At 38.8% G+C, this 17,137-nt stretch overlaps 1 protein-coding gene across 4 annotated transcripts in view; it reads right to left on the reverse strand.

Moving 5' to 3' along the window:
* CNTNAP5 (contactin associated protein family member 5) overlaps window positions 1-17,137 on the reverse strand; it is an 805,732-nt gene that overhangs the window by 499,298 nt on the left and 289,297 nt on the right. The window lies entirely within an intron of this gene.

Consider the following 17,137-nt stretch of genomic DNA (forward strand, 5'->3'; position numbering starts at 1 on the left):
TGTTTCCCGGGGAACATGACCAATGCCCATACACCTGTCTAATTTGGAGCCCTAATTCCTTGGTATGTGCACACATCTGCTGATTGTATTAATAGACCCATTCAGCATCACATATATTGAGAACCTATCATGTGCCACATACTGACTAGATGCTGAGAGTAAAAACATTAATAAAAACCAAGTCACAAAGAAAGACTCCTATGCCTCAATACTGGATATGTTTATCGGGTAAAGAGGAAATATAATGAGCACTTAGTCACGGCCTTTAAATAGGTCACTCTGCCTTGTTTTCTGTAATCCCAGACATTCTCTGTGATGGTTCTCTACCACGTACATGCGCCAGGTATAACAATTATTATGCTGCATATGACATTGATCCCTCTGCCAGCATTTTGATAATTTCAGAATTAATTAAACTAACAGGGTGAGAATCAAACATGAGAGACATCCCATCCCCTTATTATTGCTACAGTGAAAGGAGATGTCTGCAGCCTTTTGGTGATGCAAGGCTACACTGTGAATATACAACGACTGACTTGTAGTCTAGTGATATCACCAAGGATATTCTGTTCTCTGCAGCCATAGAGATTTCAACATCATATTTTGTTTTCTCCTACCTGCTCCTCAGTTTACTCTGGGCTTCCTGTTGGCCATGGGGGAGGCTAACAAAATTTTTTTAAAGTTTCATATCAAGTTTGTTGTTGACTATAATTAAAAATCTAGAGACTATGAACTTTGAAGGCAGACTGATGAAGGATTGAATCCTGGCTCAGCCACTGATAACCCTGGGTGACCTGAGACTAATTCGTTAGTCCTCCTTAAACCTCAATTTCTACATTTTGAAAATGGAGCAAGGTTATCTGCCTTAGAGAGCTTCCAAAGGCAGAGGATTGGAGAGTATCCCAGAGTGTCCAGAAATGAATAGCTTTAAGTCAATAATCCTAACTAAAATATTTTATTGGTGAGAATACATGCATTTCAACTAAACTTGTAATTGGAGTGTGTCCTTATTTTCTTGGGGGAAGAAATGGCTGGTGATTTATGCTGCTGTGACGTGTCTTTAAAATAACACTTTGAGGGGCACCTGGTGGCTCAGCCAGTTGAGTGACCACCTCTTGATTTCTGCTCTGGTCATGATCTCACAGTTTGTGGGATCTAGCTTTGTTTCAGACTCTGCACTGACAGGGTGGAGCCTGCTTGTGATTCTCTCCCTCTCTCTCCCCCTCTCCTGCCCTCTGTCTCAAAACAAATGAACATTTTAAAATAAAATAAAATAAAATAAACACCTTGAGAGGTAAGATTGTACAAAGCTCAGGCTGTTACTTGTCTTCAAAGAAAGTTCCTCTGTAACCAGGGCTTCAGCCCAGGGTTGGTTTCCTTCTTCTGAGGCTGCAGACATCGTGATACAAGATACTCACCAGCATTATTTTTCCTATGAATGCTGCCAGATGGCCACTACTGTCAGTCTTGCCCTAGCAATTTCAGTGTAGATTGGAATTGAATTAGATTGTGTTGCATTTAATTTTTTAATTTAATACATTTGACCAAAGGAAATAACTGTTTAATGGAGAGGAGGAGGAAAGAAAGGAAGAGGAGAAGGAAGAAGAAGGCAAGGACTGTCAGTTGGCCTGTAAAATCCCCACAACCATTTGGTGAAGATGTCCTTTATCAACCTCATGTTTCAGATTGGTAAAGTGAGCCTCACAAGGTAGAAGGATTTTCCCTGGAAAGCTTTTCTAAGAAGTAGTAAAACTGAAGCTTAAATTCAGGTCTCCGGATTTAAAGCCTGGCTTTTGTTCGACTTCCCTATAGTGTTACTATTGGAAGGGACCATTCGAGATCATCCTTTTCAATGTTTCCAACACCATGCCTTCTGAGGCACCAGTGTTGTGTAAGATATTTGGAAAGTAATCAGCTGAACTTCACTAAATTAGTTTCCTTATCGTAGCAAAGAAATGTGTCCTTAAAACCTAACCTATTGATGTGAACCACGCATTTCTGAGAAGTGCAAAGCATGTGAAGATTCCCCAGAATAGTTTCCCCACAGATTCCCCATTAACATTCTTCCTATTGTATGGAATATCTCTTAGGATTTCTGATATTTCTTGGTAAAATCCATTCAAGAACCATTAACTAGTGCTATATCAACTTTGTGGTCATTGTTCGTGGTTAATTGATATCTCTTCTAGAATTTCAGTTCAGTTCAGCAAACAATTATTGCATGTCTACCATGTGCCATGACCATGTGAGAGGAAAGGAGGGTGATGAGGGTGACCTTAGGAAGATAACTGCTGTGTCTCTCAACTCTTCGAACCAAAGTTCTACTGTATTATCTCCCATTAATTTCCTTTCTCTCCTCTTGTACTATTTATTTGTTTATTTATTTATTTATTTATTTATTTATTTATTGCATTCTACCAATGCAGTCACTGTCTGAATTCAGAGTATTGTGAGGAAAATTAACCAGAATTATAGCACCAGTTTCCTCCTCTGTAAGAAAAAAAATAAAAATCACTAAATGTATTGATTCTTTCGTCCATTTTATTGTTGTTGTTGTTCACTGAATGTTCTCAGTGCCAGATATTCTTCACCACACTTGGGGTATAGCAACATACAAATCAGAAAAAGATTTATGCCCTCGTGGAGCTTACGTTCTAGCAGAGGGGCAGACAGAAACATGAGCATATGAAATAGTATGATAGAAAGGTACAGGTACTATGGACAAAAGAAAAAGATGTGCAGAGTAAGGAAATCTAGAGTGCACAAGTGAAGGAGGCACTCAGCAGCATGAAGGAGGTCCATCATGGAAGTATTTGTTGAAAGAGTGAGATCTGAGCAAAGATTTAAAGGAGTGGAGAGGGAGCCATATGTTATCAGAGATGTGATCCAGAAATAAGAAGCAGCCAGAGCAAAGGCCCTGGTGTGTCCCAGCAGGAGGAAGGTGGTAGAGGAAAAGAACAAGATCAGAGGGGGCTCAAGAAGTTGTGTGTATTATGACATCCATCATTATAGGCCAGTCCAAGGACTTTGTCTTTTACTATTCTGAGTTTAATCAGAAGCTGCTGCCTGAGATTGAGCAGAAGAGAGACATAATCCGACTCAAACTATAAAGGGGTGCCTCCGACCTTTGGGTGGAAAATAGACTGCAGGGAGATAAGGAGGGTGACAGAGGCTGGGAGCATGGGGTAGTGATGGGGAGGTGAAGGTTAGTGGGATGGTTTTGAAGGTAGACAAAATGGATTGCTATGATGTGTCTGTGAGAAAGAGAGAGAGGAGTTGTAGGGACGTAGCTAAGGTTTTGGGGGCTGTTGGAAAGATTGAGTTGCCATCTACTAAGATTTCGAAGACTGGGGATGGAACAAATTTGGAGAGGAAGTCATTTTGTTTCAGGTGTGCTGAGTTGGTACAAGGGAGATATTGCGAAGGCAGGTGGATTTATAGGTCTAGAGGTTAGGGGACGGAATCTGTTGGCAGATACACATTTGAGAATATAAGAATAGTTGAGATCCAGTCAGAGAGCAAAGAAAAATTTTATAAGCAAATATGATAAGGATGTACTACTGATACAAGACGAAAACCCAAAGGGGGAGATGTCCCAGGAGCCAATAAAGAAAGAAGTGACAAAATATGATTTACAGTGGAATTACATCTGCACATGTCCTGATTGATAGCTAGCAACAGGGGAATCAATGTGAGACATTACAAACAATCATAATCCCTGCAGACAACTGAAATCAGCAAAACTTATTTGTGTATTATTTGTTTAGCATCTGTCTTTTTCACCCTACCATAAGCCACATTCCTGGATTGTTTTCTGCTCTATCTTGAACTCCAACAAAAAGCCTGACTGACACACAGTAGGTGTGTTCGTAAAAACTTATTGAACAGTGATTGGATATGTACAGGTAAATCAAATGTAGTCCATTACTTGTTGACAGAGCAGTGACTTGTCTGCCATAAAATCCATTGCTAAACGGTAAGGTGTAGTGTGCACTGAGGGAGCTGAATGGAGGAGATACACATGCACTTTTAATAAGGTCAAATCTAAGGCTGGACCTGGAGGGCTGAAACAATTAAAATTGACAGCCAGGTGAAGGCAGAGGTATCAGGCCAGCATGCTGTCATGTTTATTCCCTCACAGCCCAATGGACAACAGCTTTCTTTTTGACTTTATGCGCTGCTATCATCCATGGTAGAGAAGCTCAAAGACTAACTGAGGTAAACAGTGGTTAAAGAAATCAGAACAGAAGTCTAGATTTTGGAAGAGTAGCAAGTGATATAAAAATACACTGTAACTACTTGTTGAATTTATCATGAGATACTAAACAGAGATAAGATTCTGGAAACTAACAGTACTTAGTAGGCGTAGGGTACTGTTTAGTACTTAGCTGTTTCTTCTTCGTGAAATTTAAGGTGTTGGGTTTCTATGTACCAACATCTGTCTGCATATTTCTAAAGAGAAAGTGCTAAAATCATTGAGTGAGTACATATTTTAATGGAAACAAGATATTATCTTTCATTTTTACACCTTCAGAGAATTTGTTATGATTTTATCATATTTTATAATGGTTTTACTAAAGATAGTCTCCAGATCATGTGACAGAATCTTGATTCTGTCATTTGGTCATAATATATTTATCCATACTACCAAGGCTTAGAGAGAGGAAATTGTGTTTATGTTTCATCTATAAGCATTGTTTATCACCTACCCTTAACACCCACAGAATTAAATTAAATTAAATTAAATTAATTAAAATTCATGAGGGAAAGCTAAAGTTACTTCCAGTTCATTGGCAGATACGTTATCCTGGCAATACATCTGTTCTTGCTGACATTGGGTACATGAAATGCAAAATGAAGCTCACAGAGTGGGTCTTTCCAACCATGGAAATGCCCTCCTGCCTCTTTGATATTCATGCTTCTTTATCATATCTAGTAAATTCAAATTGGAAATATCTAAGTTTTGGTGTGCCTGGGTGGCTCAGTCAGTTGAGTGACTGACTCTTGATTTTGGCTCAGGTTGTGATCCCAGAGTCATGGAATTGAGCCCCATGTCAGACTCCACGCTGAGCATGGAACTTGCTTGAGATTCTCTCTCTCCCTCTGCTCCTCTCGCCTGCTCTCACTTGCTCCCTCCCTCCCTCTCTCTCTTTCTCTATCTCTAAAATTAAAAAAAAAATGAAAAAACAGAAATAGCCTAGCTTCACCTCTATGTTTAGCTCTCATAAGTTGGACAAATAGAAATGGACCCTGGCTGTAAAAGCCATAAATTTGTACAGACGTTATTTTGCCTTGCTGTGACACTGAGCTCACTCCTGAAAGCGAAAGCCAGAACCTCACTTCCCCAGAGGGCAATGCAGATGGAACCTCTAGGTTCACCTGCATGGAAAGTCTCTCAACTTTCATAGGTTTTCTTCCGAAGATGGCTCATGCTGCACAAAGAACCGCTGTGGAAAAGTTGGTTCAATGGGACGGAAATCGTGTTCCTGCTGTGGGGCTGTCCGCTATCACATAGACCTGTTCCACTCATTTCCACCAGCACATTCTCTCACACACTAATTGGACACTGGAAAAAGTTAAGAGTAGGAAAAGAGAGCTTGAAAGCTTGCGTATCTCTTTTATTATGCTTCTTTATAAAATTAAAATGAGGTTTCCACCTATGGCCAAAATTATACCTATTCCTTAAAGGGATGTGGAAAGTAAGAATAGTAGACTTTAAAAAAATTCACCTAGTTGGCCCATTTTCCAAAATAAAACAGACTTTGTAAAGATTTTAGAACATTTATCCTCTGATCCTTTTTTGTACACATATATTTAAATGTCTATTTTTAAGTTTTGAAATTATCACTCACTTCTTTTAGAAAACAAATTATACAGAAAAGAACAAAAAATGATGAGGAGAAAGATGATATATATGGAGTGTACAGAACATGGACCTGATTTAGAGAGAACTCTTCCTACAGAAGAAAGAACTCATGCATAGGACAAGAGTTATCTCAGACACAATGGACATGTACCTTCCTAAATTGATGATCAATCCCATTGTAGTTACCTAAAGGCAGGACTACATTCACACAAAATTAATCACAAAAACTCCACATGTGGCAACATCTGGCCCCTTTTTTCAAGATAGAAGAACAATGGGGCGCCTGGTGGCACAGTCGGTTAAGCGTCCGACTTCGGCCAGGTCACGATCTCGCGGTCTGTGAGTTCAAGCCCCGCGTCAGGCTCTGGGCTGATGACTCAGAGCCTGGAGCCTGTTTCCGATTCTGTGTCTCCCTCTCTCTCTGCCCCTCCCCCGTTCATGCTCTGTCTCTCTCTGTCCCAAAAATAAATAAACGTTGAAAAAAAAAATTAAAAAAAAAAGAAGAACAAAGGGGAAAAAATAGAAAGACAATCTAGATTACTCATTGAAGACTAAAACCAACTTAATTTTTTGCCCCTGTATTAAACAGGACAGAGACTAAGCCAAAGTGACTTACCATTTACCCTGGAAAACTCTTGTCTCCTGACATGAAACTGTCAACCAACTAAAATAGTTACTTCGTCAAGACTAACAGTCCATTCATCAAGACTCATTTCAGAGTTCTTGGTTCTCTGTGTCCTTCAACCCAAACGGATTTGGTATAAACTGCCTGCTACTAACCAATTGCCCAACTTATGAGACCAGCCTTGAAGTAACTCAGCCCGGATTCCTGACCTCCAAAAATATCCTTCTGTGCCTTTCCTCTTCCAAGAGCTACTGAGACTCCGACCAAGTGGCTTCTCCCTCGTTATGGTAGGTCTAATAGCTTTCCTCTCGCAATATATTTTTATCGTTGTCTTTTGAGGAGTTGTCCTTATACACTACTAAAGAACCAAAAGCATTCTCTCATGCTCTGGACTAGTTTTTCAAGTTTCTTTTGTTTGTTTGTTTGTTTTTCTCTTCACCTATGTTTTAAATATCTGCAGAGTTATTTATGTTCTTTACCACTTCCAGGGAAGAAGACAATAAATCCTATGTGGCCATTTTTAATTTCCTTTCAATCCTTTCTTATTTGACATGTGTTTATTTCATCTCACCTTGATGCCTCTTATTCATACTTATGTCCTTGTTTCATTGCAAACATATCTTCTTGAATCCTGTTGAGTTTTTATGAAGTTTTATGAATCGTTCTTGTCCAAGTAATAAATTATTTCCATCTGCCCCATGGGTGTCATATGATCATTTGCATCTTTTAAACCAACTTGCAGTCTGCAATGGACTTTTATCAAACGCACCGCTTTTTAACTGAAATGTGATCCAACCTGTCCTCACTCTTTACATATGGCTCTCAGATGCATGGAGATAAAAAGAAGCACAAAGGAAATTGAAATCCCTTGTTCTGAGTATTCTTTTTTTTTTTATTTTCAATGTTTATTTATTTTTGAGAGAGAGCATGACTGGGGGAGGAGCAGGGGATGGGATGGTGGTGGAAAGGGAGGTACAGAGGATCCAAAGCAGGCTCTGCAGCGACAGAGGATCTGAAAGGGCTTTGCACTGACAGCGGCAAGCCTGATGCGGCGCTCGAACTCCCGAATCATAAAATCGTGACCTGAGCTGAACTCTGATGCTCAACCAGCTGGAGTCACCCAGGTGCCCCTCGAGTATTCTTGTCTCCAAACCTGTCAATACTTTTAAGTTTCAAAGACTACCACTCCCTGATAATCAGTGTCCACCTCTGGATTCTTTCTCTCCTTCTAAACTTGCACAGATGTCACTACTTCTATTCTGGATTCTGTGGCAATAGGGAAATTCATATAGGAATCTGAGGGCAGTCTGCTATGGAGATATAGTGGAAGAGGATGGCATAGACTGCAATTGTCTCGAAGCAGGCCTGCAATAGAGCAGTTGCCTAGATTCCTGTTTGAAACGCCTTTTGCATTTCTGACCTGAAGACACGCCAGCAGGCTCCACGCTGTCAGTGCAGAGCCTGACTTGGGGCTCTATCTCATGAATCGTGAGACCACAACCTGAGCCAAAACCAAGAGTTGGACACTTAACCTACTGAGCCACCCAGGCGCCCATTTCTTGGTTTTTCTTTTTGTGAAAAGTTGGGACAGTGTAAAAGACTGATCTTAAATTCATATCAATACCTAAAGTCCCAAGAATGAGGCAGAGCACATCAAACCCATTGTATTTATCATAGTAGTGTCACCTTACATTGAAAATAAGCCTGAGGCGCCTGGGTGGCTCAGTCAGTTGAGTGTCCGACTTCGGCTCAGGTCATGATCTCACAGTCTTTGAGTTCGAGCCCCGCATGGGGCTCTGTGCTGACAGCTCAGAGCCTGGAGCTTGTTTCAGAATCTGTGTTTCCCTCTCTCTCTGCCCCTCCTCTGCTCATGCTCTGTCTCTCTCTGTCTCAAAAATAAATAAAAACATTAAGAAAAAAATTTTTGTTAAAGAAAATATGCTTTCTGTCTGCACCTGTTGTGATTTTCATAGTATTTTGAAAGATGTCGGCTAAGGACCCAGCTCAATGTGGCCCAACCCCAGTTCTGTGGCCATCTAAGTTTCTGGTTCATTTCTTCCCCATACTTTTTCTCTTTGCCTACGTTCCATGCCTGCATATCTTGCTTCAGTTCGTCCCCACCTTGATTTGGGCCTAAAACTTGACCACTTTATTGGTCTTCCTTCCTATCAAAAAAAAAAAAAAAAAAATCTAAGAAGAAAGAAAGAAAGAAAGAAAGAAAGAAAGAAAGAAAGAAAAGAAAAAACACCTTTACCTAAGTATTTTATGAGTTTAATAACTTCACCAAAGATTTGTGCTGTTTGAAGGACAGGCCAATTCATGTATTTCCAGCTCTCAATTATCCTGCTGGCTCTACTCACACTTGGAAGCAACACCAAAAATTTTTCTCTTGTCTTATAAGCAGAGAAATGTAACCTATATTTAGGCCCTGGAGCCTAAATTTTTGTTCATAAGTGTGCTTATCAAATCATAGTTTTCACTAGAGATGCCAGAAAACTCCACAAAACTTTCACTATCCCTCTATATTTACTGCACCTTTGGGTTTATATCCGTGCCTTACAAAGCAGCTACAAAAGCTCAGAGAAACCAAGTGCCTTCCTTAGAATGCGCAACTGGTTAGTGGCAGATGTCCCAACCAGTGGCTCTCCCTCCAGACAAGGCATCTCTCTGTTTCCAAGGCACTGGAGTCACCAAGAGCTCCAGCCCTCGCCTTCTATATGTACCATTGGTAAACTGTTTAACCTAAGTGAGGCTCACTTCATCATGTGAGAGAATAGTCCTGTGATAAAAACTCCCTATGGGTAAGGCAGTGCTGCACACATAAGACCTGCTTAATATTAATATCCTTCTTTCTCCCTTGATAATTTTCTTTTCAGAGTAGTGACCATTAGAAAACATCATGTGTCAGAGGAAAATGGATCTTGATAGCAATATTTATTTCCGATGGATTGGGTGAAATGAGGAAAGGCCACCACAGCAGGTAATTGTCGTGCAACTTTCCTATTTGCACAACACAAGGCAAAAATACACTGGCACTGTCCAGAAATTTCCTCCAGAATTGCAGCTTCACCCTACTATTATGGGTCAGTATTACGTATTCTCGGGATGCTTCCCCTACTCCCAAGATTATGCTCAGTATTCTTTCTCGGTGTTTCTACCCTAGCTCTACCTTTGTAGTTACCGTGTTAAATTGTTTACCTATTTACACCTCCATGTAAATATCAGCTTTTAGAGCTGCGTATTTATCGCTTTGCTTCTGTAATGGAGTTACCGAAATTAATTTTAAGTAATATAATAGACATTTGATGAATGTATGTCAATCTCTCTTAATTCCAAAGCAAAATACTTTTTGGGACTACCAATTGTTATACAATTTTCCCAGATCCCTTAACTACACCTGGCCAGATTATGCAACAGATGTGAGAAAACGCATCTTCCTTATTCTCCAAGACCGCTCTTTTGTACCTCTTCGTATTCTTTCTGCTTCCTCAATCTTTTTTTTTCCCTATTATCTCCCTCCAACCCCCAACTTCATCATGCACTTTTTGCTTTGAAAACTCATTCAGATGAGACTTTCCAATATACTGATTTGAACCCACTCTTTGCACGTTCCATTGGCTCTCGGCCCACAGCTGAGTTTAGAGATGAGATCGTGATGCTTCTATCACACCAAGGAGAGTGCTACCAGGTTGACAGGCCTGCCTGTCACAGAAAGTGAATACGACTAATGGTGTGTCCACCATTAAAGTAAAGATAGAGTATATAGCCACAGAACAGAAAGAACTGGCCTAATACAACCTCTGTCTTAACTTTCCCCTTGCACTGGGGTGAAAGAAAAAGGTTGCCTTGAAATGGATCATCTCTGAAACCAGGACACTCTCAAGGATCTGCAAAGTGTTAGGGAAAAAATGTAAAGAATACCTTTGGTGTTAAGAAACATCTTTTCTATGACATTTCTGCAAACACGTCCCCCAACCCCCAAAAGAGATGAGTTCTTGGTTTGATGTTGAAAACTTGTTCTCTTCTCTAGAGAAATGTATCTATCAAAGGCATTATCTGTGGGGTACAGATAAGGTGAAGTCTAGGGACGATACAGAGAAGTATAAGCCAGTGTAAGTCGAAGTCTTTGGAAAAATGGAAAGTTTAAAGGGAAACATTTCTAATGATGTTCATTCAGGGCAGCAGCCTCTTTGGGGAGACACAGAAAAGCCTGGCTTGTCTGTATTTTTAAAATATCAGGTAAAGCACTGAAAGAGAAGTCCTTGAAAGACAGGGCTACAAGGTAACCATTCCTAGCTACTTTGTTAGAATGCACAAAGACTTCTTTATGTTTATTTTGGGGGCCCAGGGATGTTACAGGTGTATATGGTAGGAATGTATAGAATCTTATATGTAATATATACTCAATGAATTTTCATTAATGGGATTCAGAAATTATAGATAAGGTAGCAAAAAGAATTTCACGCCTTCTTATTCTTTGTTAAAGTTACTAAAGTCATGTCTCCTCACAAACACTAGATGTTGAAATTTATTTTTTAAGAGCTGTGAAAAAGGTTGATCGCTTTGTGTAAACGTGTTGAAGAAATGTAAAACAACAACAAGGAGCATTTTATGAGTGTAGAGGTGTAAAAACTGACAAGAAGAGATGAGGGATTAAAAGAGGAACAAACCATTTGTATTTCTATAAATTGCGTGTATTTACATAGGTATTTAAATGTATAAGAAAACATAACGAATATTTTAGCATTCCAAGTAGTCACAGTGGGTGGAGATTAAATTTTCCTGATACTGCTAGGCTTGCTTATGAGTTTATAACTCTTCTTCTTTCTAACCAATTTATGTTAGAACTAAGAGCTCATCCTTTTGATGCTACCCATAGCAACAACATCCTTTCAAGGTGGATGTTAGTTTAGAAAGAGCCAGAAGTCATTTCAAAATCAAGTCTGGGGAATACGTGAATGAGCAATTTGGCGACACTGAATTGAGCTCACAATAATAAAGAAGGCTGGGTTAATTCTGTGGTTTGCATTAGAGATCTTAAGGTCATTCCAGAATAAAAATATCTCATGGTGCTGTAATAAATGGAAACAACATTGAAATAAGTGTAATTTCCCATAGTGACTATTTTGAAGGAAATGCTACTTGGTTGGAAGTACACATTTTTTTAAGATTTTATTTTTAAGTCATCTCTACACCCAATGTGGGCTCAAACTTACAACCCCAAGATCACAAGTACCACACTCCACTGAGTGAGCCAGCCAGGAGCCCCTGAAAGTATAATTTCTAGTAACTCAAAAAGAGTCAGACTTCTTAATAGGTGTGATAGCCAAAAGATTGGTGCTTTTATGGTATACAAGGATCAAACAATTTAAGAGAAAGCATTAACAACCTAATAGATGTGTAAAGGTCATGAACAATTCACAAAGGAAGAAAACCAAATGGCTCACACATTTGAAATGTATAATTCAAAGTAACATTTTAAACGTGAGATGCCAGCTCAAAGCAACAATCCTATACAATCTCTATTTGTTAAATTAGCAAATGTTAAAATAAAAAAGAAAAGACAGTACCAAATGTTTACAGGTTACCAAAGAATGAAAGCACGCACGTCTTAGAGAAGTATGGATTGAAACAAGAATTCCTGAAGAAAAATTTTAAATTTTATATGTATTTACATACATAGATCTATAAAGAAAATTATATATGCGGATAGATACTTAATACATAGATGACAGATGGCGAGGTGGCTAGATGACAGGCAAATGATAGAAAATAGACAAGAGAGATGAATAAGAGATTGAAGCACATGCAATACTTATGTCCTTTGATCTTAAAGCACAAGTTCTAGAAATCTTTCAGAAAGTAATCCAGAATAATGGGAAAAAAGGAACTTACACAACTACATTCGTTATAACATTATCTACAAAAGTGGAGAATAGGGAACAAAAGCTTGAAGTCTAGTATTTTCCTCTTGGTTGTGTGTCAGAGTGAATGTTAGTGACAGTTTTGTTTAGATGGTATGTTGATGACTGATTCAAAATACGTGTTAGCATTTTCTAAATTTAATATAATAACCATGGCTTTTTAATAACTAAAAAGGAAGATTTATTATGAGAAAGTCCCTTTACAAATTTCTCATATGTCCTCAAATTGAAAAAGAACATCTACTAAAAATATAACGAACATTATATCTAATAGCGATAGACTGAGAGCTTTTCTCCTATGTTTAGGAACAACATAAAGATGTCGCTCTCCTTACTCTGATTCAGTGTTTACTCTAGGTCCTAATTAGCGCAATTAGGTAAGAAAATGAAATCAAACGTTTCCAGGTTGGAGAGAACGAAGTAAAACCATCTCTATTTGCAGCTCACAAGAACTTATATGTAGAAAGCCCTGAAGAACATGAGTTCAGCAAGCGTAGTATCCAAGATCAATATACAAAACCCCAATTTTATTTTCATACATTAGAAATGAAAAATCTGCAAGGGAAATTGAGAAAATGATTTACAATACAGTAAAAAACTAAAAGTAATTAGAAAAAAAATGCCAACAGAAGTATGAGATTTGATACGGAAAAGTACAAAACATTGTTGAAAGAAAAAATCCACACAAGTGGGAAGAAATACTGTTTTCATGGATTGAAATAATTAATATTGTTAGGTTGTAATACTTCCTGGGTTGATCAACAGATTCAATACAATCCCTATTGAAGTTTGAACTTCTTTTTTTGAAGAAGTAGGTAAGCTGATATTAAAATTCATATAAAATGCAAGAGGCCCAGAACCCAGAATAATCAAAACAATCATGAGAAAGGAAAACAAAATTGGAAAACTCATACTTCTCAGTTGCAAAATTACGACAAAGTTGTAGTAAACGTGACAGTTTACTGGTCCTGGAATACAGTTAGAAATACAGACTAATGGAATAGAATTAAGAGTCCTGTGACAGGAGTGCCTGGGTGGCCCAGTCAGTTAAGCGTCCAACTCTGGATTTCAGCTCAGATTATGATCTCACAGGTTTGTGAGAATGAGCCCCGAATAGGGCTTTCTGCTGACAGCCCGAAGGCTGCTTGCGATTCTCTCTCCTTCTCTCTGCTCCTCCCCCACTAACACACGTGCATTCTCTCTCTCTCTCTCTCTCTCTCTCTCAAAGTAAGTAAATATACTTAAAAAAAAAACCAGTTCTGTAATAAACCCTTCCACTAATTTTGACAAAGATGCCGAGACAATCCAAAGGAGAAAGAATAGTCATTGCACCAAAGGGCACTGGGATAGCTGGATTCCACATGCAGAAAAAAATATTGGGGTGCCTGGGTGGCTCAGTAGGTTAAGCATCCAACTTTGGCTCAGGTCATGATCTCATGGTTCTTGGGTTCAAGTCCCACATCGGGCTCTGTGCTGATCGCATAGAGCCTGCTTGGGAGTTTTGTGTCTCCCTCTCTCTCTCTGTCCCTCCCCTGCTTGTGCTCTGGCTCTCTCTGTCTCTCAAAACAATAAATAAACATAAAAATTTTTTAAAACGAGGAAAATACTTAGGTCCCTCCTTTATACCATCTCTAAAAATGTATATCAAATGGATCTAAGACCTAAATGCAGGAGCTGAAACTCTAAAACTCTCAGAAAAAGACATGGCATAAATCTTCATGACCATGGAGTAGACAATGATTTCTTGCCATGCCACCAAAAACAAAAGCGACAAAAAAAGGAAAAAAAAAGTAGAGAAATTAGACTTTAATGATTTTTTTTTAAGTGTGGGTTAAAAATCGCCAATGAGAAAGTGAAAAAACAATCCATAGAATGGGAGAAAATACTTGCAGTCATGCATCTAAAAGGAGTCCAGTACAAGAATTCATAACAAAATCTTAAAACTCAACAGTAAAAAGACAAAGGACTCAATTTAAAAATGCATAAAGAATTTGAATAGACTTTTCTCCAAAGGAGACATACAAATGGCTATTAAGCACATGAAAAGATGCTCAGCATAGTCATTAGAGAAATCCAAATCAAAACCACAATGATGTTCTATGTTACACCAGTGGGATGACTAAAATCTAAAACAAACAAACAAACAAACAAAAAACCTAAAAACAAACAGACAATAGCAAGTGTTTGCCAGAATGTAGGGAAATTACACTATTGGTGGGAATGCAAAGTGGTGAAGTCATTGGAGTAACAGTTTGGCAGTTCCTAAAAAATGAAATATGAGTTATATGAGAAAGGGAGAAGGACAGAGAGTGACTGCAAATTGGAACAGGGTTGTGTTTTGCGTGATGAAAATTTCTGAAATTAGTGGTAATGGCTGTGAATAGGCTAAGATGCACTGAATAGTATGCTCTAAGGGGGCGAATTTTATTCTATGTGAGTAATACCTTAATAACAAATGTATTTCCCATTAAAAAATAAGTATCATGGGGGTGCCTGGGTGCCTCAGTCAGTTGAGCCTCCAACTTTGGCTCAGGTCATGATCTCATGGTTCGTGGGTTCAAGCCCCGTGTTGGGCTCTGTGCTGACAGCTCAGATCCTGGATCCTGCTTCGGATTCTGTGTTTCCCTCTCTGCTAGCCCTCCCCCATCCCCACCCCCAGCTTGTGCTCTCTCTCTCTCTCAGATATGAATAAACATTAAAAAAAACATTTTTTTAAAGTGTCATGTATACACACACACACACACACACACACACTTCTACTTAAATACAGTTTCAAATCCTTAGGGGTATAGCAATCAGAATCTGCTAGATGATGAACATATTTGGAAAATGAATAGGCCATGAATTCTGAAGCCACAGTTCAGCACTTCTTTTTCACTCTATTTTCCATCCTGTAAAGGGCTAAGGAGAAGTAGCATGTAAACTGTCATGGGTAAAAACTTTAAAGGTGGGGGAGAGCAAATTACACGTATGTGAGTTGTTTGTGTCCGTTGGGGTGTAGATGTAAACGTACAGACACGCTCACATACTCGCCTTTCTAAATACCGAAGATGGCAGCAAAGGGCATTATTTACAATGTTAATTTTAAACTGGCAGCTGATGAAGAACCTGGGTTAAGTGGCATGTGACACAAGGGAAGTGTGAGAGAGGAGGGTAGCAGGCACCCCCACTGCGAAGTTATACAAATGGTAAGCCGGACTCTGGCCATCCCTGTTCACCTGCTCACCTCAAAAGTGCACACATACTTAATTCAGGGAATAGAGATCAAAGGAATCAGCCCCTCTTTCACAGCTTTCTTCTGTGCAACTCCTTAAGCCTCCCCTGCCCTCCCTTCATTGGTCTGTTTTTCTAGAAGTGCTCTTGGACCTGACCTCCTGCTCTGGGAGGCTCTTGTGAGTCAGTGACCAGCCCTTAACCATCAGCCACCAAGAAGCTTCTCCTTACCTTCCTCCTTCACAACAAAAGGAATATTTAAAGAAGCTGCACCTTATCCTCCACCAGCTGTCCCCCAAAAGAGCAAAAGGCTGTGCTGAGAAAAATTAAGAAAGCATTCAAGCTTTGACAACCGTATTAGTTTCCTATTGCTGATGTAACAAAGTACCCCAAATTCAGTGGCTTAAAACAACACAGATTTATTATCTTATTGTACTGGATTTTAGTGATGCTACACTCAGTTATTTATGAGCATCTATGTACTGAAATCACTAATAAAATATCTTCAAGATTTGTCATTTAATAAAAAAATATAAGTTCAGTTTCTTAAAAATAAGTCTTGATATTCTTCCCTAGCTTTCCACTTTATCTAATATTAATTAGGAGAGCAAGTCTTAAAGAATAATTGTTTTTAGTTTATTTTTAAAATTCTAATCCGTAGAATTTATGCATTTTAAAGTGTTATTAATTAGCACTTTTAAAATGTCCGTCTATGTAACCCTTTGCATTTCCTGTAGAAGTCATAGGGGCTGTGTTGTTGCTAATTGATATGTTTGTAGTGTTTGTACTCATTTGTAATACTGACACATTATTTGCCTCTCAGCCTCCAATTTACTTCCTTCCAGACTAAAAAAAATGTATCTATGGTTAAAAGGAAGAAGAAACCAAAGTAAACCATAATAATCACAGCTCACAATCTTGCTGATGTTTTTTTTTGTTTGTTTTTTTGTTTGTTTGTTTGTTTGTTTTGACAGAGATAGAAAGAGACTGAGAGCAGGGGAAGGGGGTAGGGGGAAGAGAGAATGAGAGAGCGAGTGAGAGAGAGAGGGAGAGAATCTTAGCCAGGTTCTTTACTCAGAGCAGAGCCCAACTCGGAAGCTCAATACCATGACTGTAAGATCAGACCTGAGCTGAAATCAAGAGTCGGATTTTCAACAGACTGAGCCACCCACGCACTCCCCTGCTGATGATTTTTGAACTTCAAGATTCATACTGTGGCATCAGTGACAATTACTTCCCCAGTGTTGGAGTATTAAGTATTTCTCTATTTTGTTCACTACAATGCCATGCTTTTTTTTTTTTCCCCACCGAAGAAAATACATTGGAATTCAAGTAAGCAAGTGAGTAATATTTATTCTAGAGATACTATTGAGATAACCTTGAATGCACCTTAGTTTATTTTAAAAAGTAAATCATTCACAAACTTCAACACAGTATTATGATAGAAAAATATTTGCAGTACGATTTAGAATTGATCTCAACCCACTGGTGTGGCAAGGTGTTGATTTA

This window comes from Felis catus, chromosome C1, assembly GCF_018350175.1.
Source record: "Felis catus isolate Fca126 chromosome C1, F.catus_Fca126_mat1.0, whole genome shotgun sequence".
Taxonomy (NCBI): domain Eukaryota; kingdom Metazoa; phylum Chordata; class Mammalia; order Carnivora; family Felidae; genus Felis; species Felis catus.